Raw genomic sequence first — 25,451 nt, 5'->3', positions numbered from 1 at the left:
AGCCCTCCCACTCAAGTAAAAAGAGTTTCGACTTTCAGAAAGAGGCTCATGAAAAACATTCCCCCATTGAATGAGTACACTTTAAGTCAGACCTGGAGGAAGGAGAAGGTATTATCCAAGGGGCTGAGGGACAAGCATTCCACACAGCACAGTCTGTAAAAGGTTGCAGTTGTAGACACGCAGGGCGTGTTAAGAAGGTGGCAAGATGTCACGGTATTGTGGATACACACAGGGAACAGCAGGAATGATGAATCATGCTGAGGAATCTGATTCTGTAGAAAATAGTGAATTCACAAAGATTTTATAGAAAGAGTAGCAAGCTAAATCGAATTCTCATTTTACAAAAAAGCACTCACAGGACAAATTCTGGCAGAATAAATTAATTTCTCCAAGTCTCGATTTTCCCATAATTAAAACAGGGATAATAGTTAACAAACGTTTGTCTAGTACTGTATTCCAGGCTCCAGACTAAGGGACTGTGATTCCTATGTAGTGATTATTGTTACATAGGAACTATTATCATCATTGCAATTATGCTCATTTTAGGCAAGGGCAAACTGATGTCCAGGAGGTTAAGGAACTTGAACTTGGCCAAGGCCACACAACGACCAAGTGGCAAAATTTGGATCTGAGCCGTGGCGTCTGGCTCAAAGGCCTGGGCTATTACCTATTATTTTAGAACTTACTATTTCGTTCTGCCTATCTCAAAGAGTTACTGTCATTATTGAAAAAGTGTAGAAAAGCTGTAAGTGCTTGGCCTAGAAGTTAAAAGGCCCACCATTCAGAGTGTCCGGCTTCAATGCCTGTCTATGATTCAACTCCAATTTTGGCTAAAGCAGATACTGGGGGACAAAGGTGGTGCAAGGACATGCTGTCCTGTCACCCACAACGGTGACCTGGATTGAGTTCCCCACTCCAGGACTTGGTCCTGGTTCATCTCTGGCTATTGTGACATCAAGGATTTTTAAGCAAATGATTGCAGAGACATGCCAGTTACTTTTACAAATCAGAAACTGGTTTGAGCATAAGTACATTTGGCTGACACAAGACATTTTGTTTGATGGACAGGCATATAAATAATCTGGAGCCTTTTTTTAATTGGAGTCAAAATTAAGTGGAGCAATTAGCCCAAGTCCATCTGACACGATGAAATTCCAGTTAGGGATTAAGGTGTCCTCATTACTCACATGCACCAGGAAGCCATGTGTGGGATCTTCAGGGACCTGCCTCTCTTTCAGTCTTGTTCTCCTTCACTTTATCCTTCTCTTAACACTCAGGCACACAGGCACGTGTGCACACATGTGTGACTACACTATCTGATGTTGTCTGTACCAGCATTGTTGGGGCACACTTAAATAACAGACTGATGGAATTGTAACTCCTTATGAAGGACTATGCTATTGTGATGATATCAGTCAGGGTGGTGGGAATTGGGAGGAGGGGAATCCCAGACTCTACAGAATTGTACCATAAAATTCAAAATTTAAAATAAGAATAAAAATTTTAAAAAGATCTACACATCCATGCACACGCACGAACACACAACTCCCAAGAGGCTGTCATCTTGAGAACTAGTCTGTGCTCTTGTTACTCAAATGTTTATCAAATGAAGGAGGAAGGTCTTCGAAAAGTCACCGAAAATGTGTACTGTGAAAAAAAATTGCATGGACTTCAAAATGTTTGCACTACAAGAAGTTGATCTTCTATTTTTTCCACGAAATTTTTGAAGTGCTTTCTTACATTAATGTTGAATGAATGACTTGGCTATTCCTGGACCAAGAACCAGCCCTTAAACGCTCCTTTTAAAACAAAAAACAAAACCAAAGTACCTCAGTCCAGTAAACTTGTGCACATTGCCCTTTGTAATCCCAAGAGCATACAAAAGTTCGGAGATGGATTCGGGTAAAGAATTCCGCTTAACTTTGTTAACCCGAGGACATCTGAACTCACTTGACCGAGAATAGCTCTTTTATGTGTTTATTTGTCCGTTCCTGCAACACCCATTAATTCCACATAACTACTGTTCTGATACACTCCGATTTGGAAAGATTGCTAGTGAGCTAGCAGTGGCCCTCTTAGGTCTAGGCTCCAGTGTGCAGTGTTGCTGCATTTCTGAACTTCAGACTTGCCCTGCCTGTCTGTGACAGATACGTGAGGCCAGTTCCAGCCAGTTAAGCCCTAAAAACTGGGCCTAGTGATCAAAACATCTGCAGCTCATACCAGAGTGCCTAGTCCTTACTCTACTCCTCACTCCAGCTTCCTGCTGTTACGGACCCTGAGAAGCAATGGTGATGGCTCAAGTGACTGAGTTCTTGTCACCCATGTGGGTGATCTGGACTGAGTTCCCTGCCTCCTAATTTCAGCCTGTCTCAGCTCTGACTTTCAGATACTTGAAAAGTGAAACCCTGATTGGGGATACCATCTACCCCCATGCTCAGAATATCTGCTTCACAATAACATCAAAGTAAAAATACAACAAGCAGGGGCTAGCACTTTGGCATAGTAGACTCAGTGTCTGCCTTTGGTCCAGCACCCGTATGGGCACCAGTTCAGCTCCTAGCTGCTCTGCTTCTGATCCAGCTCCCTGCTTATGGCCTGGGAAAATAGCAGAAGATGGCTCAAGTCCTTATATCCCTGCACCTATGTGGGAGACATAGAGGAGGCTTGTTGCTCCTGACTTTGGATCAGCTCAGCTCCAGTCATTGGGGTCATTTGCGGAATGAACCAGCAGATGGAGAGAGACAGAGAGAGAGAGAGAGAGAGAGAGAGAGAGAGAGAGAGAATATGTCTGTCCTTCCTCTCTGTAAATCTTTCAAATAAAAATAAAAATTCAAAAAAATAGAACAAAGTCAGGCTGTATTGTAAGACAAACGAGGTCTCAATAAATTCAGAGCAGGAGCGCAGAGACAAAGTGCTGGACAAGCCCACAGGATCCCCTCCTTTTCCTCCTCCATTAGTGTTCTGCCCTCTACTTTCACCCATTTTGAGAATCCAGCTCCGAAAACACCCAGGTCTTCTATCCACCATTGCAAAGCTGCTCTCTAGCCTTCACAGGGCACCAGAGAGAGTTGTGTCCACTCCTGGCCCAGTCATCCATGGTCATGAGTTAGGGCCACACCCTAGAAACTGATCGTGGGAGGCACCCATTCCAAAAGGATCTCCCAGTCTCTTCTGTATGCTTTGCTCACTTGCGGCTTCCAAACTCGTAGACATGCCTTAGAGTCACCTGGAAACATTTCCAAAATATTGGTCCTGGGGTCCCCAAAAGATATGCGAATTCCCTTGTTGAGTGAGAGGCACAGATCTGTGTGTTCCACATGTCTCCCTGATGTTGCCAGTGTTCTACAGGATCATCCTCCAGGTATTTCCTGCCTCTGTCATCTCTAAGTCTTTAATCTGTATTATCTCCTCACCCAGCTTCCCCTATGCCATTTCTCAACCCACAGAAATACTTTTTTTTTTAATCTCTCAAGGCCCAGTTTCAATGGGCCTAACTACTCCAGAAAGTTAACCTGCATATGTCTGCCCATTGAAATCACCAAGTTATTCTCTTGGTATTTTGTTGTTGTTGTTGCATATTTCTATGATCAGCTAGAAATTCATCTTTATCACCTGCTAGGCTGTATATTACAGAAGGTGAAAGGCCAGTTTAAAAAATGTAATGATTTCTCTTTACAAAAGCCACATTAGTCATGGGAAATTTAGAAAATACAGATCCTTTTAAAAAAGAGAAGAGTATAACCCTCTCCCCCACCATGGGGAGCCATGGTCAGAGTCTCCATGTGTTTCTTCCAGTCTCATTTTCTGGTGGTCACATGTGTATATTGTTTTCATAATTGGAGTCATACATAATTTTCTCTCCTACTTGTCTTCAGTTGATATTATATTGAACACATGTCCCTGTGTTATTATTTCTTCAAAAACATGAGTTTAAATAGCTGTGGAACATCTCACTGCAAAATGTGCCATACTCTGTTGGCTGCTTTCCCCAACTGCCAGACATTTATGTTATCTCCCCTTTTAATTTCTGTTCTTATAACTAACAGTATTCAGGAGGTTTTTCTGTTCTCTTCAGAGCCACTGTCCACCCCAGGCCCATGTGGACTTTGACAAAGGGCTGCCTTGCTGTGGCTTTGGATGGACTCGGGGAAAGGGAGGTGAGGACAGGAGACCACATGCAGGGGAGGAGGTGAGGCTATGGGGTATGCCATCCCATCCTGTGGGAAGCTGTGTGGAAAATCCAAGAGGCAGGGGACCTCCTCCAAAGGAGCTGCTCTTTCAAAGTCTGGAAAGCAGTTCCTTGCTGCCCTCCCAGGACTCATGGTGGGACTAGCCCTTGCGGCCCTTGCGGCCCTCCCAGGCCTCACGGTAGGACTGGCCCTTGTTCTTGCTGGCTCCAGAGTCCTGCATTATTTCTGTGTTCCTTACTTTGTTTTTTTAGTGACACTGTCCCCAAATGACTCAGGCTCCTAAAAGATACCGATGGTGGCTTACATTTTGTACGTAAGTGATTTTACTCACGTTGCCTCTAGAGGTTTCAGATAAATCCTCAAAAGTGGATCAAGAGATATAAACATGTTTATGGCACTGAATTTAAATTGCCATTTTATTTTCTAAAAATCAGTCATGACAGATTATGCCACTACTAAGGAAATTCAAAATGCCAGATTATGTCAGTCTGAGAATATTTAAAATTACCATTTTGAAACTCGGAAATGCTGGTAAGCAAAAGATATTTTATGTTTTCATTTGTATCTCTTTGATTATTAACATGAATGCTTAGTCCTCAAATAGCTGCCTACTTAATCATTATGAAAACTATAATTAGTATCATTATTACCAATTTGAAAAACCAGGAGGGTGGCTAAACTATTAGACAAGCAAGACCTACAGTCATACTAACAAACAAGGAACCTTAACAGTACCCATTGAATGACAGTTCCTAAATGGAGTAACATGGATTGATTTGAAACAGTTGGGATCAGAAGTGCTTCACATTTTGGATTCTAGAATATTCTCATGTATATAATGAAGTATCTTGGGAAGGGGACCCCAATCTAAACATGACACTTACTTCATATATGCCTTATATATACAGACAGAGTTATTTTATACAATACTATCAAAATACCTGAACTGTGCGTTGCAATGTTACATGAGGTCAGGTGTGGAATTTTCCACTGTGATGTCACAGTCACTGCTTATCAAGTTTTGGATTTTGGAGCATTTCCTGTTTGGGGTTTTTCAGAGAAGGGATGTTCACCCTGTAATTGTACTACAGAAATAGTGGATAAGAGCTGTTAAGTCTATTGTTTCTCAGGGGCTCTTCTGTGTGATTTACACTTGCTTTTTCATCAGACCTAAAATAGACTCCAATCAATTGGCATGCTCAATAACCAACCATCTAACAATCCTTTTCAGACAGTTTTGGAGCCCAAATCTATCCCTAAGTTCTGTAAAGCATATGAAATCCAATGACCTTTATCCAAGGAGACATGAAAGCCCATGTGACCTTCCCTTCCTAGGCCATAACATCTCTGACATTAGGTTCCAAAATGAAGGAAACATGGAAAAAAATTGAAATTTTACTACACAAACTATTCTGGGATATACTCCATTCATTTGTATAAATATTGTTGGTGGATGATAGGTTGAAAGGTGGATGGGATGATACAAACAATCCTGTAACATTTTAACCTTGTGCTGTGTAGAACAAAGTATGTGAGATTTCATTTGCTGAAGAAATTTTTTTCTTTAGAAAAACAGCCACAGAAACATTACTTCCCACTTTTCTTTGCAGACTATGTTTCAGAACAAAGTGAAAATTGTCCAGGTCCAAATGTGGCTCGTCATGAGGTCTGGCAGCAAGTGCCTCCCAGGATGAGCCACTTTGCCAGGAGAGCCTGGTCCCCTTGTCAGATGCACAGTGTTTTGCCTCCCTAAATCCTGCCCTTCTGAGCGTGTTTTTCCCTTTGAGTGTCTCCCATTTGCTGACTGCACCTTTCCTTTTCCATTTAGAGAGAGAGGAGCAGGAACCAGTCTATTCTCCCTGGGGTTTGACCTTGCAGGGAGGGAGGAAGTAGGAATGATGGGGGGAAGGAGGGAGTTCTTTGTGAAAGAACCAAGTGCTCCGTCTGAGCTCTGTGACTTCGCACAGTTTTATTTTTGTAAAGGGTTGTGTTTTTTGGATTATAGTCTTAGGTTTCTACTTGTTGCTGCGGGCAGCCAAGCCTCAGTTTTCATTTCATCTTGCTTTGGCTGCTGCTGATGAGCCTGGAAGATGAAACGGGACACAGGCTTCATTCTCTTTCCTAACCCTGCTCAAATTGCCTCTTGTTCCTTTTCAGACAGAGCTAAAATTGAAAAAGGCAAAATGAAAGGAGTAGGAAGAAATAAATGACTCCATGCTCCACTCCCAGCCGATGACAGTGGCTTTCCATGGGTGTGGCTGTGCAGATGCTGGTTCCTGCAGATGTGCAGCCTTCACTGCCCTGAGGCAGATCCACCCGTGCTGTGAAACACTGGTGGATGCGAGGGCATACCCCTCACCTGTGAGTCACAAGGTGAAATCAGAGAAGTTCTCTGTCTAGCCCCTGGCTGTTCTAAGTGCAGCTCTCCAATCCTATCAGGTCTGCACATCATTCAGGCCTGGGGGGTCCCAGAGGAAGGAGAAGAGTCCACTTGTCCAAGGAAGTATCTGTAATATATGTTAAGTGGCCTGGCAGGGAGTTCTCCCAGTTATTGGCTGAAACATGAAACGGAAAACATGTGCAGCTAGCAGAGGGCCCCACAGGCTCTTGCTCCTTCCCAGGAAATGGAATGATGAAGGATGGAGCAAACACGTGGACTGAAGCAGGCCCACATGCCTGGCTGCCTCACAATGCAAAAAGCATCTGTTGGGTGGAAATCCTGGGCCTTGGGCTTGGAATTTATAGAGACAGATTGACTTCCAGTCTCTAACAGAGATTCCATTCCCCCTGCTATGGGAATATTTTTTCCATGAAACAAGAAGAAAATAATTCCCATTCAATTTTGTATTTATTTAGGGACCCGATGCATATTTACTGAATGAATATGCTTGCGTTAGGGGCTGAGGCTTGAAGATGAATAAGGAGTGGATCCTGCCTTCGAGGAACCCATTCTATATTAGGAAGAGAAAGAGAAACAAATATTGCCAAGACAGTGGAGGCAATGTGGCTACAGAAATGTACAAAGGGACTTGGGAGGGTTGTAGAGAGACCTGCAGATTGAAAGGATTGAATATTTGCTACTTTTGGCCATCCAACATCCTTTTACCCTTCCTCTTAGTAACATCACTTCAGTTGCCGGCTGGATATTCATCGCATTCACACGCAGCTTGGCTTCATCCCCAGCCAAGGCGTAGGCTCTTATTGGTTGAAACCAACCATCACATCCCATGTCTCTAATCAGAATCACCGGTTCAGGGCATATAACTCAGTTTAAGCCAATGCGATTCACAAGAGGGTTCTGGGGTTTCCAGGACAGAAGCTCAATTGCCTTTTAAAGAGAACTACCGAGAAATGCAGCCCTCATTCCTGAAGGATGACTATGGTCTGTAAGAACTCGTTGTTTCATGAGGGCTGTCTGCATTGGAATGAAGGCACCACAGAAGGTAGAGAACAGTTAGGAAAGGTTTGGTGTTCTTGCTGAGAAATCCAAAAGCAAACATCAGCTGAAGGTGTCCTTTACTGTGCAGGAGCTCTGCAGTTAGATGTACTGATAAAATTCCTTTATGACTCATGTCTCTCGGGTGGACTTTTCTTTCTCTCAAAGATGGTGTTCTCAAGAGAGATGGATTTATGCCAATAGCAAGAGCTAACAACAGTTGAGAACTTACCATGTGTCAGGCTCCCTGCTAAAACATTTTAGATGTTTGACTTTCCTTTAATCCTTAAAGAGATCCTAGGAGGTAGATTATTTTTAACACCATTTTAAAGATGGGGGAGCCAAAGCTTAGGAAGATTATATACCTTATTCAACACAGAGCCAAGTGTGGAAATTGTTAGAATGTCAAATCCAATGGAGATGGAAAAACGTCCAGTGGTTGAACCATGTGAAGCACCCCACAGAGCAGAGAGGAAACATTTTGAGTGAATGCTGAGAAGAAAGGCTGAAGTATGAAGAAGTATGATGGAAATAGAGATGTTTAAATGAGTGGATGAGATTTAGCACAAACCATGGATCATTTGGAATGCTTTTGGAAGCAAGTAAAAAGATAGTGTAATTCAAACGTTCTCAAACAATAACAATCATTTTCGCATGGAACAGTATGCTCCAAGGTATAACAGACCAAAACGTGAGGAGTTTCAGTAGTTCAGCCATACCACTAGGAATATGGTTCTTCCAAGACTTCATCTTTGGCTTTGGCTTCCCATAGTTATACCACGGTGTATTTAGGTATGGTTTTTATTGTATGTATGCATGCTAATTTTGATTCATAGAGTTTAATGAATATGGGTGTTTTTTATCAGGTCTAGAAAATCATTCAACATCATAAGAACCCTAAGAAATGTCTGTGCAATACAAGCCAACCATTACATTTTTACCTGCATGAAGTCAGTCTATCAAGGCCTATTAAGATGCAGATGACTTAATTTGGTAATATTTAATGTACCTTGCTGATTTCATTTCCCATGTCCAGCTAGAACCAGTGACCGCAGGACTGCAACAAAAATCAGACCAATAACTAAAATTGTCTAAGTGAAGCAACTGAACCATGTTTTGTTATATCTGTGATATGTGCTTGCAAAGAAAATTTGATTGGATTGACTTTTCTGTGAGAGAACTTCACTGGCTACATATCAAATTGGCCACCGTGATTTTTGCCTGGAGACACTTCTGCCTGGGACTGTGATACTGGCCCAGTATCCTGCAGTGAGCTGCATCCCCGAGTTGTAGAAAACCACATGTCATCAACTGAGTGCCTTCTACGTGCCAGATACCCTGGGAATCCACAGATGCAAAACAATATAGTCCCTGCCCTCAAATGTATTGCAGTCTCATGAAGGAAGACTGGAATAAGCAATCCTTAAATCTGAATACATGTGACAAGGCACAGGGGAGCCAGAATGATGTGAGAACATACAGCTACAAGCAGTTTGACATTATTAGAGAACATGATGTATTAGCCAGACTTTCCCTATTTAATAAAAATATCTAAGAAGAGCTTTTGGAGAGGAGGTTTACTTTTGTTTGTAGTTTGGAGGTTTACAGCTCAGGATTGGGCATTCCTGTTAGCCTGGTATCTGCTGGAGGCTGACCATGGTGAAACAGGTGTGGATGCATGATCAGAGAGCCGGGAAAACAACAGAGAGAGAAGCTAGGCCCAACTTTGCTTAAACACACAGCATTCTCACAAGGGCTATTTTCCAAAGGCAAGCCCCCAAGGACTTTAAAACCTCCCACTGGCCCCACTTCTTAGCTTTCATATTTAGAACCTCTCTCCACCCTATCCATCCACAGTGACACAAGACTTTAGGGTTTAGATGCCTGCGTGAGTTTGAGGAGCTAAGCCCTGTTTGATCCATAATGCACAGCAAATGTCAAGTAGGATGACACAGCAACCCAGGGTTATGTCTCAAAGACCCTCATGTGATACATTGGTAACCTGTGTGTGTTCTTTTGCTCAATGGTTCCCAAAACCTATTATGAATTAATACCACCAGAAAAACATGGGTTTCTGATTAAGAAGATCAGGGGGCGGGGGTGCCTGGAAGTGTTAGAGACACTAAGGCAATGGTTCAGGAACTATATATGGGGAACCACCGCTATAGGGGACACAGCACTATACACAGGGAGTGATATGGACAATTTTACTTTTTCACCAACCCAACCAAGCCCAAAAGAACTCTATCACCTATGGTTGCACTGCGAGTGTTTACTGAACCTGCCTACCAAAGACATGGATGTCCTAAATAAGGCAGTCTATGCCTTCTGAAGCTTTCATGGAGCAAGGTGCCAGTTGGGTTGGTTTGTTGCTCACCTCTTCTTGACTATGAAACTCAAGTTGAGGACCAAACTATCCGTGTAAATGCCATGTAAACTCATGACCAGAAGGCCTCAGAAAGCCGCCTTCATGGCTCTGCTATCAGTTACTTCTTATCCCTGGTGGCTTCTTTTTCTGTGACTGCTGGAGAGCCTTTGCCAAGTATTTGTGAGTCTGACAAAAGCACAGAGGTGATCTTAAATGACACACCTCATCCTTCCATCCTTTGGTTTTCTTGTGTGTGAAGGGGCATGAAGGTCACATTTGTTTCCTCCAAACCGAGGTGATAATCAAGTGAAACATTCCTAGAATATCAAGCACAACAGGAGTGCCATTTTTCCCTTCTTAGCAATGTTTTTTGGAAGGAAGGTTTTGTAAATATTTATTCAAAGGCAGCGTGTCAAAGAATGAGAAGCAGAGAGATATAGATAATACTACTACTGATGATGATGATGATAAAGATAGATATTTCATCCACCAGTCCACTTACCCAAACAACTGCAACAGCAAGGGCCAGACCAGGCCAAAGCCAGGAGTCAGGAAATTCATCCTCATATTCCATATTGGTAACAAGGACCTAAGTATCGGGGCTGTTTTCTGCTACCTTTCTAAGCACATTAGCAGAGAGCTGGATCAAAAGTGGAACATCTGGGACTCTGATTGTCATTCCATTATGGGATGTTGGAGTGGCAAGTGGTGGTTTAACCCAGTGTACCACAATGCTGTCCCCTGGAAGGAAATTGAAGGCCTTTCAAACCCTACTCTGATGGGCTTTGAGTGTTACTAGTTAGTTTATAAGCATACCCCAAAGACATGAAAGACAAGGAGAAAGGTCAAAGGCATTCTGTTTAGCATCATAAATCTTCATCAGTCTTCTTATGGCACCTCCTAGAATATGTTCATGCAGTACTTTTGGAACACGTTAGGTGCCACCTGCCCATTTTGTAGGTTGCCTCATTCTACGTGTCAAGAATCTAGTTGGATTGCTTTCCTTTGGCCCTGCCACTTTCCCCACAGTTTTTCTATCTAGAGGCATGTTCAGAAACATCCCAATCCTACTTCAATTGACTCACACAATATTTTTTAATAAACCTAAATAACCCACATCCTTCTCAGTGACCTCACATCCATTCTATCTGAAAACTGTCTCTTGAGCACCATTCATTTCTCTCTACGTTTCCAACCAGCACTGTGTTCCAAGCTGTCAAGACCTCCCACCAAAGAACTGAATTAGCATCCCTCTGGAATCCCCAAGTGAGATCAAAGTGAAAGTGTTCAAATATTTAGCCTTTGCACTTACAACAAAAGCTGGATGTTTTTTGGCATGGCTTTGGAGGTTTGTATAATCCATGCATACACCTATGGATGCCTCCAGACTTGTACTCTGCAATTGACACAGGTACTGTATCATGCTTCCCATTTTTTTTTTTTTTTTTGCATTTCAGCTATGTTCACTCTACCCAGAACCAGTCTCTTCCTCTCTCCCCTCCTTCTTCTCTTCCTCTCTCCCCTCCTTCTTCTCTTCTTTCTCTCCTTTCTCTTGCTCCCCTTTCTGCTTGCTCTGCCTTTGAATATGTTCTTTGATCTTATGTTGTTCAGCTCCTCAAGCTCCCCACGCTTAGCACCGCCTAGTACAATCCTCTGGATTATGATTTGTATAAAATGGATATTGCTCAATTGACATTATCTCATGTGTAGTGATCTTGAACACCCTTTTCTGTTTTTATTAAACTTTCTGAAAAAGAAAGCCAAAGGGAGAAGGAAGGAGAGTGGAGGACTGGAGGAGGGCAGGAGCAAAGCGAGTATCATCATGTGCTTAGAATGGTGGCGAAAACTCACACTGAATCTGTAAAAAACTAAAGCAAAACAAATTTAAAAGAAAAGAGTAGTGTTGCTTTATTTTTCTTAAAGCAAAGGGAGACATCAATTTTCTATCTGCTGGTTCACTCCTAAATGCATGTATTAGATGAGGCTGGGCCAGATGGAAGCCAGGAGCTAGCACCTCAATCCAGGACTTTGATCCAATAGTGAGTGTCAGGAAATCAACTCCTTAAGCTGACATCTATTGCCTCTCAGTGTGCACCTTAGCGCAACACTACCATAAACAGTGGGATGGGTCCTTGAATCCAGGCATTCCAATTTGGGATGTAGGCATTCCCAGTGATGTCTTCACAGCTGTGCCATATACCTGTCCCTATTATTCAGCTTTGGAATATTCTATTATTTCTTGTGTTTACTCTTTGCAGAAACTGGGGAGTTTCCTAAAGTAAGATGACAAGTCAGTAGGGCCAGGTACAGTCTTGCATAGCTGCCAGTTAAAATGCATATGATGTTAAAGACAGGGGGAAAAAGTGTTCACACCACCCTCAGTGAGCAGAATTGCAATTAGGAATAAACTCAACAGGAATCTCCAGAAAGCACAATTGGAACATCATTTCAATTCTGATTAAGAAACCAAACCTCAACTCTGATACTGTTTCTTATTCTTAAAAAATAAAAACAAAAACTTTATTTTTTAAAGGCAGAGTGGCAAAAGGTGAGAGGGGAAAAGGAGAGAGATTCTCCATCCACTGTTTTTTTCCCCAAATGGTCAAACTGGCCCAGACCAAAGCCAGGAGCCTGGAGCTTTATCCAGGTCTCCAATGTGGGTGGGAGGAGTTCAGGTACTTGAGCCATCTTCCAGTGTGTCCCCAGGCACATTAACAGGGTGCTGGATCAGAAGCAGAAAAGCCAGGACTTGAACCAGGGCTCTGGTATGGGATGACAATGCTGACCACCTCATATTCTTTTTAAGTTGGTGAGGCCGAGGGATCTGAAGCATCATTTCTGTGTACCTTAGCAAAATGGAAGGAGGAGGGAGAAGTCGGAGGAGGGAGGAGCAAAAGAATGACAATTTGTCTCTGTCCCTTGAGATCCCCTTGGAAACAGTGGGTGTGATCTGCAGTCCTGCCGTGTGTGTGTGTGTGTGTGTGTGTGTGTGTGTGTGTGTGTGTGTGTGTGAGAGAGAGAGAGAGAGAGAGAGAGAGAGAGAGAGAGAGAGAGAGATATCTTGGGGAGAGTCACAGAGACCAGTGCCTTAGTCTCTAACCCATTCAGAGACTGAAAGAAGCAAGGTGGGGCTAGAAGTGAGATTTCCCAGAAGAATGCTGGTGAACTCCCTAACACTTGCATAGCTCTGAGCTCCACAGTGTGAATAGGGATCAAGCCCACCACAGGGCAAATGGACATTGGCCTGTGACCTGGGGTGAAAGCGATGGGAAACACAGGGCTGGTCAAAACAGAATGTACTTTGCACAAAGGCGGTTTGGTGCTTTGGTTTCCAGGCAAGGAAGTCTAGCCCAGTGCATGCATTCTGAAGACTGGCCCCGCCAGCTCAGCAGAGGCCACTGGACCTTGGGTGGAAAGTTAGGAGCCAAGTTCTAAATACCTTGAGCCTCCTCCAAGTCTACTGTAGTGGGAAAACAACTTGTGTTTGTTGAGCCTGGATTAGCCAGCCACCCCAGAGAGAACCAGGCAGGCTCTGCTGCTTGGAGCTTCTTCCCCTGTGAGTGTGGGTGGGACAAATGCTCTTCACACAGCTTAGGCTCCCCAGCATCTGACATTCCCTGTGGATTTTAGTCACCTTGCCAGAAGGGACCTCCAGTGTCACCTACTGAATGCGTCCTGTCCAACACCCCCAACAAGTAGCAGCCACATGCCCTCTATGTTTATTCTTCCAGTAACGGGACTTTCACTCCCTGACTCGGCAGGCTAACTGTATCTTTTCTCCCAATTGTTTCTTGTAATTTCTCTTCTTAAGGTTTGAGGTCTGGCCAAATTACCGTATTATGTACTATCCAAGCTCAGGTTTGTCCTTGAGATCTACTAAATACAGCTGGACATTAGAGGAAACCTGGAACTCTCCTGGTCAAAGACATAAGGCTTAAGGTGAGCTTGGGAGTAACTATGTCCATTTTGCTCCCTCTTCCTTAAGAGATGTTCAGATTTAAAGGCACCTAAATTATTCCTGAATCTTGTCTTTCTAGAATACAAAAAGGGAGCAGGTGACTTCAGAAGAAAGAGAATTGGATGGAGAACAAGAAATCGCCATTTGCCTTTTGGGACTACATGTAGGAAAGCCTGTTACCTCCCAAGATCCAAAGTTATGTTCTGATATCCTAGAAAAGAAAGCAATTTTAACAGTCTGAAAAGTGCAAGGTCTGTCAGAAGAACACAAGATGACCTACACAAATTGGGAAATGTAAATTGCTATTTTATTTGCTCTGCAGAAGCCTTGGGGAATTGCAAATTTTTCATGAGGTAGTGTAGCACATCAGCAATGGTTGCCAATTTTTGATCCACTCCCCTGAAGCTAAGCCAGTTGCATCAGAATCTGCTGGAAAATATGTTAAATAGCAGACTCCTGGGCCTCGCCTCAGAATCTTCCAAAAGGCCTGGAGCATTTGCAATCTAAAGGCCCCCAAAGCAACACTAATGATGTACCAAGTTGGAGACTCCCTGTCAGCAAAATGGTCCAGAGTACCACCTTTAGGGCCAGTCCTTCATTGACTTCACAAATGTTTATTGAGTATCTACTCCGGGCCAGACCTATTGCAAGCATGACAGAACTAGCAGTAGACACACCCACCCACAGGCCTAAAGTCAATCATAGCATTGATCCAGGATTCGTCTAGCTCTGTAACAAGTTTTTAAGACCTTAGAAGACAAGATTCTAGAAAATAAGGATGCCATCCCTGTTCTCACTTCTGTTCACAGTGACTTTCAGTGGTCTTTCTTCACACCTTTTGGTCATAGGTATTAAATTAAGAACTTAGATATGATGTGAAAAGAGATTCTATTCAACATCACTGTTCTGTGACCTCCACTATGCTGCAAAGGAAGCATACAGACAGTTGGCCACCATGCTGGCTTTCTCTTATCTAGATAATTGCAACAGTTAGTGTTCACATTGACACAGAGTACCAGAGTCAATTGCATCTTTTCAGACATGACTTACGCATTTATACATACACAGACACATATATGAATATAGCACATACCCTACACATAATGAAAGACATGACAAGGGACTTAAAATGATGAAGAATTGAGTTATCACCTCTCTCATACTAGTTGTTTTATATGGGCTGTTGTTCATAGTAACTGAGACAAAACCAGAAGTAGACGGACAGAAAGAAATGAAAGGTATGAAGAATAAGACCACCAGGAAGAGAGGGAGGGCCACGGAGGAGGACAAAGCTGAGAAGCTGTCTATTTTTGCAGGCAACAGCTCTCACTCCTCCAAGGAGGTCAGCAGAGATTGTAATGAGAACATCTTGGCCAAGGCCACGGTTCAATGTCCAAAATTGGGCTGGGCCCCTTGCAAGGGGAGAATTTCACAGTTTTTCACATTATTCCCAAACCCCACTCCTATGTTTAAGGGTGTCACTCAGAGTTTATTACACAAAGGGTGCAGAGGCCTCCATTCATGTGGTCTGGAGGGGGTCAGAGGCTTGGGAAGAGCAGCACCAGTGATGAGGGCAGCCGGGAGCAAGCACGAAGGGCAGTTCTGGGAGACATTAGCAAGACAGCTCCTAGGAGGAAAATCTCAGTTCTTTTGTTTGCACAACCTTGGGTCAGAGCTTTGAAAGGAAGCAAACGCTGAATGCAAAAGAAGAAAAGAGGCCCCTGCGCGGTCACCCCGCTGCTGTGCACAGCTGTGTCGTCTGGACACTGTGGACTTCTATAAAGTGCCATGAGTTCATAGCAGGAATGGGCAGAATGCTCTGCAAAGGATCCAATCACAAATATACCTAGCCTTGTGGACCATATAATCTCCGTCCCTGCCACTCCGTGTTGGCATTATTATCAAGGCTGTCAGATAAAACACAGGATACCACGTTTTTTGTGTGCTAAATCTGGCAACCTTATCTGAAGCATAAACCAAGCCATCAGCAATATCTAAAGGAATGGACAAAGCTGTGTTCCAATGAAATGTCCTTTAGACCACCAGGCAGGGGGACAGCCCCGACGGTGACATGAAGGGGTCTCCCTGCAGTTTTGCGGTGCTGCAGTTGTCATCCACCCACAATGCCAGCAAGGCAACCCAATTTCCAAACTGCATGGCTGGGTAGAGCTGTGGCTTTTAGGCATGTCTGACCATAAACTCCACAGTTAGACACACACTTGACATCATAGTGAACTCACAAAACCAAACTTAGCCTCACCACGTGTGATACACTCTCATGTGCCATGAGGAGTTTTCAAAAACATTCACAGAGATGCATATTATGAAAAACCATGTCTGGGTTTTAAACATTTTGCACCAAAATAACCTCATCCCTTAATTCTATGTTCCAAGAACATTTTGAAATACCTTTACATACTTTGTATCCTATTCTTGAATGCTGCTGGCAAGCAATCCAATTAACTTGAGAATCTTCTAATGGGTTGGCTGGAACTGGAGCCAGGAGATCCGTGTCTCAGGCTTAGTTCAAACATTTGCCAACATTGCATTCTTTGGAGAATCACCTAGTTTGAAAAAGCACATCTGGAAATGGGAACTGTAATGATTTCAGAATGACTTGCAGGAGAAACACGAAATCACTAAGTTGCCCAAAATGACAGTCAAGCATTGGTGGCACCTGAGAGGCTCTCAGGTATTGCACAGGTGGAAATTCCATGTCTATTTTTTAAATTTCTTATCTGAGAGGCATAGAGACTAAAAGAGAAACAGACAAGAGACAGACACACAGTGAGAAAACTCCCATTTGCTGGTCCATGCCCCAAATGCTTGAAATGCTAGGGCTACTGTGAGCCATGGCTGAAGCTGAGAGCCAGGAATGTGAGACTGGAGTGGTAGTGTAGCACGCTAATCCTCCAGCCTGTGACACCAATATCCCATATGGGTGCTGGTTTGTGTCCCAGGTGCTCCATTCCCGATCCTGCTCCATGCTTATGCCCTGCAATACATCATAAACTAGCCAAAACCTTGGTTTCTGTCCCTCTGGGGAGGACCCAGAGGAAGCTCCTGGCTTCAGGTCAAATCAGCTCCAATCATTGTGGCCATTTGGGGATTGAAATGCTTTTTCTTCTGTTTGTAAATCTGCCTTCCAAATAAAAACATATAAATCTTTTTTTTAAAAAAAGACTCAGGAATTCAACCCAAGTCTCCCATGTGTGTGGCAGGGACTCAATTACTTGAATCACTCATACTGTCTCCCAGGATGTTGGATTAGCAGGAAGCGCGAGTCAGAAGCCAAAGCCGAGATTAAATCTAGATATTCTGATTTGAGACACAGCCATTTTAAACATTAGGTCATGTATACTTATTATTATTTGTGAATATATGTAAGTTATATGCAGGTTAGCAACGATACAAAGTTTAACTAGAAAATAAATTCTTTAAGAAAAATTGATTATTTAAAACAATATAAAACCAATAATAGTACATGAAAGTGGCAGTACATGAAAGCGGCAGTTTGTGAGAGCGATAAGTATGTGCAGTTTGGGAGAGTTGAAGATAGTGCATGAACATGACAACCTGAAAGGTGGCAGGGGTGCCCTGACGGCCCCAGAGGACTGGAACTGAGCATCCAATTCATGGCCGATTTCTCAGTACTCAGGTGAACTAGTTCACAGTAGGTGCTCAATGTGTGCTTACAATGGATGGATGGATGGATGGATGGATGGATGGAAGGAAGGGAGGGAGGGAGGGAGATGGAAAGAAGATGGATGGAAGGAAAAAAGATGGGTGGATGGATGGATTGAAGGAAGGAAGAAAGAAGGGAAAGAAGGGAAGGAGGGAGGGAAGAAATAGGAAGGAAGGAAGGAAGGAAGGAAGGAAGGACGGACGAAGGAAGGAAGGAAGGAAGGAAGGAAGGAAGGAAGGACGGACGGACGAAGGAAGGAAGGGTGAATGGGTGGATTCACTAATGGATGGACAGATGAATGATGGCTGGCAGGTAGACAATGGATGCATGAACATATGGAAGGATGGATGGTAAATGAGTTTCTAAAAGAAGAGAGAAGTGAATGAAATAAACTCCAGTGTATTGTAATCAGGAGGAGCTATGAACAGTGAGGGTCAGTGCTACAGTATCTGTGACTTCAGGGTCTGAAGACATCAGAAACGAGAGAACATTCTTCTGAGATTTAATCTGGGTGCTAAAACCCTATACCCTGCTATGGTTAGCACCGAGCCATGCAAACATGGGGCAAAGACAGGAAGCACTAAGCTCACATCAACATGTCAGTCCTGAATGGCAGCACTTACAGCTAATGCCTAGCAAAGAGAGGATGAGCAGAAGTAGCCAACGCTGTAGCTGCTCAGCAGTGAGGACTCAGGTATGTCTGGATGACTGGTGAAGTGGGCTGATGAGAGGAGAGGAGTAAAGAGACGCAAGCATCAGTCACGCAGCAAAAGGACAAGGAGATCTAAATGCACGAGTCTGCCCACTCAGCCCTGGAAACTACCCCCATCCCACCGCCCCTGATGAACTGATATTTTCGGACATAAAAGCACTATAGAATGGCCAGGAAAGTCCAGACTCTATATAGCTAAACCATATGAGCCCATTTGACAGCATGCTTGCCACCTCTCTGCTGCAGTTTCCACATGTGTAAAGTGGAGAAACACCCACAGGGCTACTGTGAGGGTTACAGGAGCTAATGCAGGTAGAGCACTTTCTTTCTGGTGCAGAGTAAGTGCTCAATAAATGCAACCTAGTGTTGGTCTGTGTCTTTACTTTGAAACAAGGTCATTCATTTCAAGAATATTACAGGGTTTTTTTTTTGTAAGATTTATGTTTTATCGGAAAGACAGATATACAAAGATCTTCTATTCACTGGTTCACTCCCCAGGCAGCCACAATGCCTGGAGCTGAGCCAATCTGAAGCCAGCAGCCAGGAGCTTTTTCCAGGTCTCCCACATGGGTGCAGGGTTCCAGGCATTGGACCATCCTCAACTGCTTTCCCAGGCCACAAGCAGGGAGCTGGATGAGAAGTGAGGCAGCTGGGATATGAACTAGCGCTCATAAGGGATCCCAGAGGACACAAGGTGAGGATTTAGCCACTTTGAAAATAGGATTATCGCTGGTTTTTAGATAAAATACTAAGTGATTTACCAAAGGCCAGTAAATCATAGAGGCAGGATGTAAATCGTGTGTTTCCAAGGTTCTCATCTTTCTGTCGTTCCTGCCTTCCCCAGCTACTATGCTGATGCAGCGTACTGGTTAAAAATCATTTCCATACTAAACAATTCAACTAGGTTGACATTCTGAAACTTGTAATATAACCAAAGAACAAGCCATCCCCTTCTCTTTTTTTGTTTGTTTGTTTATTTGCTTTGGTTTGTGGATCTTTTTGGTCAATGAATGTCTATGTGCATATTTTTGGGGTTGAGAAGCAAGGCTAAATAGCTAACTCTAATTATCTTGAAAGTAAACTTCATCTTCATCCTATGACTTGGGGGTTTGGACTACGGAAGAAGAAACGTAGGAAGAAGAGGGAGCCTATAATGAGCCATGAAAGGAATGGGTCCCTCGACTCCCTGAAGGCTGCTTGGATATTTGCCTCTGTGTTTCAGGAAGCTTCATTTCCAGCAGGGTCCAAGTGGCATGTTGTGAAGCATTTAGAGTAAAGTGCTATGAATGCACATCTACCTATACCCAAATTCCCAGGACCCAGCCAGCGTATTTTAGAGATGGCTAAGGACCGAGGGGCAGGTTGAACTCAACTGCTTTTCTCTTGAGTCACTCAGCACCTCAGCCAGTATCAAAGCCATGGAGGAGCCTTGTAAAATGCACAGATGGCTTCCAGGGCTCTGCCTCAGATCTGCTGCATCAGAATCTCAGGGAGGGATAGAACCAGGCCTCAGATGCCTCTGCTACTTGCCAAAGTGAAGCATCTCTGTCTGCAAGCTTCAACTTGCCTCTTCATCCTCATAAAATCCCATACACGCTAAACCGAAAAAGTGCATAATTTCTCCTGTTGATAAAGACAAAGCATTCCTCCACTGCTCCATTTACCTGCCTCTGGTATCTTAGGAAAGTAAACCTGTCCATTTGCCAATATTTACTCTGTCTGCTGCCCTCAGCAGTAGAAGGGAAAACTCTCTTCATTGTCACACTCTTGTTTATATAAAAGATTCGTAGCCTTTCCCAGAGCTTTGGGAACTCCATCACCCCTGTTCACCTCTGCCTTTGATGAGGTGGCAGCTTTTCTACCACCATCCTGTCCATCAGGAGGATGGTGTGTGATTTGTCAACTCATAAAACCTCAAGCTGAAACTGTTAAACCCAGGAAGCTGGAGAGATGGATGTGCAGAATGCAACCCAACCCCTGAGAATGAAGCCCCTACTGATGATGCTGGAGGGCAGGATGGGATATGTGTGTGTTGGAGAGAAGGGTGGGAGAAAGGGGTATCTATCTGAGACTCTATTAAGGGACAACTAGCAAATGCCAGAACCCTTAGATCAAGCCTACACACTCTGGCCCACAGAAAGTTTACTCCAAACAAAGTTTGCTCCAAACAATCAGTAGCAGTCCTAGTCTGGCTTCCAGTGGCTGGGCCTAAGCCTATTGAGCCAAGCATTGCTTAGAGGGCACTTGTTCTCAAGAGCTGGCTGGGCTCTACTCCCAGGGAGGAACACATTCATGTATAGAACACTGTGCTGCTTCTCTTGGGCTGCTCTCTGTCACCACAGCCCCAGCTCTGGATAGCCAGACCTCCTAGGGGAGAAACACTGAAAACTCAGAGGCTGGTTCAGGAGGAGAAACCAATCTTATCACTGACTTTGTCATTCAGAAGAACGGGGCTTGGGGGATCATCTGCAGGGCCAAAAGCATAGGTCACATGTCAGCAAAAGCTTCAGTGGCCACATCTGCACTGCCCTTTGGTGTAGTCCAGTGTGTAGTCCAGGTACGCTGTGACTGCTTCTGCAAGCCCAGCACTGAGGCAAGGCCAGGAAACATCAGACAATTTTCAGTGGATTTGCTGAAGCTTTTAGAGGGACTTAGATTCCCTATAGGAAGAATAAAAGAATATGGAGGAGGTAAACTCTCAGCAGGAGAAAAACAGAAGTTAAGATAACTGATAGGAATAGATGTTATTGACTGTGGACCATACTGTATGAAATTGCAAATTTTAACTGATTGCATATTCCCTATTCAACTTCTGAGATACTACAGGGTTAAAGTACTTGTAATGTTCTTAGAATAGCCCTGGCATGCATGCAGTAGGTGTTTAATAAGTACTAAGCTTATTGTTATTACTGCCATGCACCAAATTTTATGATCTTAATTTCACAAATGACAAGACAGGCTTGGAGATGCCATGGGGCTTGCCAAAAGCCACATGGACAGGGCAAAAGAGGGACCAAAACCATTTTCCCCTTCTGCCTCCTACACAGAGTCAGCTGTACCCACAATCTTCCTGGGGCTCCTGCTCTCTCGAAGCAGGCATCCCTGCCTCAGGCACCAAAGACTCTGGGCCTCCAGGCTGGCTGTACCAGACTCCTCTGTAACTCTTTGCCTGCATGTGTAGGTAAGATAAGGTCTCTCACTTCTAGAAAGTGGGCTTGCTCCCTCCCAAAGCCCACTGAGCTGGCACCCAGCTGGGTCCCCCACCCCCAGAACAGTACATTGGTCCTTGTTTTGAGAAATCTAGGGGATGGAGAGTGTTGGGGAACCTACTTAGCCCTTTCTTTATTCATTTCCCAAATAGTTTGACAGAAAATGAGTGTTCTTGTTGCTGCTGTAACAACTTTTGACAAATTCAGGGATATCAATACATACAAATTACCCTTAAATTCCTAATGATGGAAGTCCAAAATGAATCTCATGGGGCTTAGGACGGAAGGGTTGGCCACTTCCTTCTGGAGGCTCCACGGAAGATTCCAGTCCTTGGCTTGTCTGGCTTCTAGAGGTCACCTACAATCCATGGCTTACAGCCACACCACTCCAGTCCCTGCTCCCATTGTCCCACTGTCTCTGCCTCTGACATGCCTGGCCTCTCTTACAAAGACCCATGTGGATCTAAGACTGCTTTAGACTCACATAGATAATCCAGAATAATCTTCCCATTTTGAGCTCTTTCACTGTATTACTTGGGCAAAATCATATTTGCAGGTCCCAAGGATGAAAGGAAATATATTTGTAGACATTTTGGGAGGGAGGTTATTCCTTCTGCAAGCTGACACTGCCCTCCAGTCCTCCAGCCAGGTCCTGGTCACAGACTTCTGGACCACTCCACTGTACTCAGGAGACACACGGAAACTTTCAACCTGTACTTGGGAGGTTGTAACACAGCAGCTATCCCCTTTACCAACTTCCAAGGAACCAGGGGCAGGATTTGAGCCTCAGTAAAACCAGAGGAAACTATCTTTGGCCAGGAAGTTAGAAAGGGATCAGGTTGCCTATGTGGCCTTCCCTTCCCCCCAAACCAAGAAGATTGGGAATGTCTGAACAGTGTGGAATAAGCACTGTCACCAGTCAAGAGTTAAGTGTGAACCCCACTCTACTCCTTGGGTGCTGTATCAATGACAAATGAATTAACCTCTTAGAACTTCCGTTTCCTCATCTTTAAAGTGAGGGCATTTCTACCTATCTTGTGGGGCTCATTTGAGGCATCACTGGAATAATAAATATCGAGTGCCCTGCCTAGCTTCTGGGTTACATTAAGGTTCTCAACAAAAGCTAGTTCCTCTCCTGCTCCTTTCTACCCAAGTCTATCCCTCCTCAGCCCTCTCTCCCACCTTTCAGGGCATGCCTAAAAAAAAATCTCCTTCCTCATATCCCATGTCACATGTCCTTTAAGGCCTTCACCCACCAGGAGGACTGTCCAGGAATTCTAGTGCCCGTTCTGTTGAATGTCCTTGTCACAAACCTGTGACTCAATACACACCTGCATCTCAGTCACATCAGTAACACACAACACACAACTTTGTTAGCCCAATAAGATCATCAATATCTCAAAGGAGAATGCTCCATCTTAGACAAATGGCCATAAATGCCTCAAGGAGGAAGCTGTCTCTTAGACAAACCACTCTCCCCTCACCCTTCTTTTTCTCTGGCCCCAACACAGCCAGCCACACAGGGCTGTGTGCACTGAAGCTGCTTAGCAAAAAGACTGAACTAAAATTTCAATAGACAGGTGATAATTACAGAATGAAAGACAGTTCCCCTTCATCCTCCATGCCAATACGATTAAGGCATCGCTGCCCCGTTAAGATTCTGAGCAACTGACAGTGAGGGAGCAGGTGAGCCACATATCATGCAGGAGGCCAAGGCATGGGGCTGTCCAAGAGCCTGGTGACTCTTTCAGAGCTTAGGAAAGGGTACTAGGAAATCTTGGAAACCAGAACATCCAGCTTTAATTGTCTGATATTTTCTATAAGATCACAGACATGTGAATTATTTTCTAAGGAAATTACTCTCTATAGTATGTTTATAATACGGTGGTCACAATGTTCATTGCCAGGATGGTGGGGACTTAATGAATATTTGCAAATATGACAGGAGCTGCTTAGCTTACCTGGGTCTCTGGAGTCAGGTTCCAAACTCAATCGGTTGCCTACCTTTCTGTGACTTGGTTTTCCCACCTGTAAAATGGAAGTGAGAACAATGCTTACCTTTTAAAGGATTGTTCTCAGAACAAATGATACAATGCATGTCATGTGCTTCAAACAGCAGAGTCTGGAACAGAGGGGGAAAAAGCTTGGTAAATATTAGGCTGTTATTCTACAATGGGCTTCACTCCAGCCCTGGCATTTTGTGGACACTGAATGAATGGCAGTTACTGTTAGCTAAATGTTTGGTCAATTGAGGGGAACAAAACTCCCATTAAAAACAGCAGTACCAAAAGCCATACCCTGAGCAAGGGCTGAACTTTGTGGCCTGGGATGTTTTGTGGAGTACGGCTGACACTTTGCTCTATTACCATGTTTAATAAACACACACAGCCCTCACACAGTTGGGGGAGACATACACACACATTTTGTACCATGAAGTGGATTTTTAAAATAATAGTACCCGTCTGTGCATGTCTGAAGATTAATGGAACATTTATTTCCTTTAAGCACAAAGCCCTGGCAAAAGCAATCGCGTTCCTGAGTTGAACATGATCGGAGCTGGAGTTTTGTCTCAACCTTTCTGGCACGACGACCAGGCAAGAACACTGCTTTTCCACTAGGAGCAGCATAACATGCCCCGAGCAACGCTGGTGATCTTGAGGTTTTGTTCTTTTATTGCCTTTTGTGTCTTATTGGGTGAGCCGGTCTTTTTGAAGTTTCCCTCCCTTGTGCGTATTGTAAGTCAACTTCCTCCTCAACCCTTTCATCTCTGAGTCTTCCCTGGACAGTTACAAGGCCAATGGCATCCAGCTTCATATTCATCCTCCCCAGTTCAGAGGCTGCTGACCAAGATCTGCACGATAAAGCTTTTACTAAAGAACCTGGAGGCCAGGATGGGAGTTTCAGGAGGAGCATAACGGTGAAGGAAAGAAGATTTCAGCTCAGTATATCTGCCCCAAGACAAATATGCATCACCTACCATTAGTAAACAAGGTGGAGTGGCAGGTTTGTTGTGAATCAGGGAGCTGCAGTCACCTGGGCGTAGTGCTGTGGGCAAAGCAACCAGGTTAATGAGCTTTATCGGAACATCTAAAAAAAAATACAGGACATAATTTGCTCAATTTTAAAGAAATCTAAGGAAGCAAGTAAAATAGCTATTATAAGGAAATAAGTACATAAATATTCCAAAATTAATTAATGTTTCTAATGATTAAATATTAACATGCAGATTCAGCATCCCTAATAAAAATTTGAAATCGAACTTTTTGGAGCATGGACATAACAACACAAGTGGGAAATTCTACATTGTGAAACTTTAATTTCATGCACACAATAATGAAGATTGTAATGGGGTGTGCATTTGAGCTGCTAGTTAGGATGTCATTAAGGCATGTGCACCCACATCAGCGCGTCTGGATACCTGGCTGCATCTCTCGGTTGCAGTGTTCTGATAGTATGGACCCTGGGAGGGAACAGGTGCTTGTGTCCCTGACACCCATGAGGAGACCTGGACTGAGTGCCCAAATCCTGGCTTCAGCCAGGTCCAGACTCTATAGTTACGGGTCACTGGGGAGTAAAGAAGTAGATAGGAGCACTTTTCTCAGTTTCTCAGATAAATAAATAGGTAAATAAATATTTTAAAATATGGTTTGCATAAAATTATTTTTCAGGCTACATTTCATAAGGGTATATGAAAAGAAACAAATATATGTTTAGATGTGGATTTTGTTACCAAGATATCTCAGGATAGATATATATTGAAAAATTATATTTCAGGCTACATTTGTGTGTGTGTACAGACACACACACACACACACACACACACACACACATAATCTTGTCCCAGGAATTTTGTTAAGGGATACTCAACCTGTATAATGTAAGGGTAGCATATT

General features: G+C 43.7%; 1 long non-coding RNA gene across 1 annotated transcript in view; it reads right to left on the bottom strand.

Annotated features, from left to right (window-relative positions):
- The window catches only part of LOC131482073 (uncharacterized), a 43,933-nt gene extending 19,337 nt beyond the window's left edge, over window positions 1-24,596 (bottom strand). The window contains exons 1-2 of the long non-coding RNA XR_009246749.1: window positions 24,536-24,596; window positions 23,617-23,680 (exon numbers count right to left, since the gene is read on the bottom strand). This is a non-coding gene — a long non-coding RNA (uncharacterized LOC131482073). The remainder of the gene's footprint in view (window positions 1-23,616; window positions 23,681-24,535) is intronic.
- Between the last annotated feature and the right edge of the window lie 855 nt (window positions 24,597-25,451).

Source organism: Ochotona princeps, chromosome 15 (genome assembly GCF_030435755.1).
Source record: "Ochotona princeps isolate mOchPri1 chromosome 15, mOchPri1.hap1, whole genome shotgun sequence".
NCBI classification, from domain to species: domain Eukaryota; kingdom Metazoa; phylum Chordata; class Mammalia; order Lagomorpha; family Ochotonidae; genus Ochotona; species Ochotona princeps.
Note: the sequence above shows the minus strand (reverse complement) of the source record. Positions and strands in the feature narration are given on the sequence as shown.